This window comes from Haliotis rubra, unplaced genomic scaffold, assembly GCF_003918875.1.
Source record: "Haliotis rubra isolate DU_JTF1 unplaced genomic scaffold, ASM391887v1 Scf566, whole genome shotgun sequence".
Taxonomy (NCBI): Eukaryota; Metazoa; Mollusca; class Gastropoda; order Lepetellida; family Haliotidae; genus Haliotis; species Haliotis rubra.
This window is the reverse complement of record NW_025767264.1, coordinates 20,827-23,208: the sequence shown is the minus strand read 5'-3', so window position 1 is coordinate 23,208 and position 2,382 is coordinate 20,827.

Here is a 2,382-nt window from a genome sequence, read left to right as displayed (position 1 = left end):
GGAAGGACTAAACGCTTACGTGTTCCCTCCTCCAGCGCTAATACCACAAGTATTACAGAAAATCAGGCAGACGAGGAACCTGCAACTGATTTTGGTCGCGCCTTACTGGCTTCCTATTCTCTTTCAAGAACTCGGAAAACCAAAACTACAACTCCCAGATTGGTCGAACCTATTAATACATCCTCACACCAAGCAAGTTCACAAGTATCCCACGTTATTCCACCTACACGCATGGAGCGTATCACGACTTACTTGTCGAAAAGAGGATACTCCGCCAGATCAGCGAAAGCAGTTACACTAGCTTTACGCAGCTCTACCCGTATCTTGTATGACGACAAGTGGCAAAGCTTTGAGAAATATGCATTGAGGAAAGGTTTCACAGCAATGAAAGCAACACATCCTCAAGTGGCGAAATATCTTTGTCATCTCAGACAAATAAAGAGATTAAAAGGTTCTACACTATCTACATACCTAGCGGCCCTCAGTTCAGTTATCACCATGAAGACAGGTGTTAAACTGACTAAAGTGCCAGAGTTACTGGCATTACTACGCTCTTTTAAGCTGAAAGACCAACAAAAGAAATTTAAACGTAGTGTTACAGCATCTCACCAGTGATGCGTACGAACCACTAGAAAGAACATCTTACAAGTTTCTTTCACAGAAAACGCTATTTCTGATCGCCTTGGCAACAGCAGCGGTTGTCAGAAATACATACTCTGGACGTCAAACGAATACGTTTTGATACACATCACAACATAGTTCATCTGGGATTGAGATGGGATTTCATAGCTAAAAATCAACTGCCAGGTCAACCAGACAGACAATTCCACATCCCAGCATTATCTACAATCCTTGGGCCACAGGATATACAGGACCTATCCTTATGCCCAGTCAGAGCACTGAAAATCTATCTACAAAAGTCTAAAACCAGGAGACGAAAATTCAAACGCATTTTCATCCCCATATCGTCGGAGACACCCACAGAGATCTCACGTACTACGATATCAGTTTGGATGAGAGCAATCATACTTTGAGCCTACAAGGCAGCAGGACTTGAGCCTCCATGAGCCTCCAATCCTCTTGAAGTTAGAGCATTGGCATCTACACTCACTCTACATGGAAACTGCTCAATATCCACGATCATGGAAGGGTGTTTTTTTTAAATCGGAGACTGTATTTGCTAACCACTACCTCAGAGATATCGCTACTGAGGACGTCTCCGGTATTCACCAGTTTGGGCCTCTGGTTGTACCACAACAACTGATGGTCCCGCAAAGGCGCTGAGATGTATCTCGCCCTTTTATCGCATGTCTTGCAAAGCTCATACTCCAAGGAATAGAGCTTATAGTTCATGTACACGTACAGACTAGCATGAATATTAGACCCCGTACTTGTAAGGAATTACTTGTACACGGGAACAATGTCTAAAACACAGCTAAAATGTGACAGGACAAAGATCCCATTACATTTAGGAGCATGTCCAGTGTCTGATATTTTACCTACAGCAATCATTTATGTGTTTAATTTAAAGGTCACATGCAACGTAAAACACAACTTTGCAGATTTTGATACCTTTCGGTATGGACTTACCGAAACAAATCATCAAAAATGCAAATTCAACTTTCAAAGTTGAAAAATAACGCGATGAAAAAAACGCGCGAAATCGGAGTTCAAACGATTCACTAATTTTCCCCAAACTATTCAGGGGAAAACTGGTTTCAAACAGCTGGGCTGCGCTCATAGCACGTGCGCAGTGAAATAGGTCCGCGCAACTTGGGAGCGGGCTGTCTCGTGAATACTCGGTGAAGGCTTTGGTGTGAGCTATTTTCCTAATGTTTTGTTGATATCTCACAGGCGCGAGCTTTTTATATGTTATGACAGTAAACAAACTGTTTATATAATTTCATTTGTCTATTTCACCACACGTTCTTCTTACCGAATCACTTTCTCAGTTCGATACTTAAAAGCAATGTCATTATTTAGCGTTGACAGAATTTCTAACTGTGATATAGATATGTCGTTGTCACAGACAAAACTCAATGTCTTGTTTTATTGACACCTGTGTGTCTACCTGCCTGTCTGCCAGTCTGCTAATGACCATATTCAATACACAACTGCGATCACTGACCACATGCAATTTGAACTTAACACCAATCTGGCTATACACCATAAACAAAACGCATTGAGTTATGGCCCGAGTTCGGTCTCTGTCACATTATGTAATTACACAGACAGGCAGGTGTGATACTTGAACACATGACATGTTATGATGTCTGTTGATTGCAAAATGTTATACACAAAAAATGAACATGTATTTACAAAACCGAACATCTCTATATATACACACACAATGAGCCGTGAGGGCATCTGCAAATGAACCAG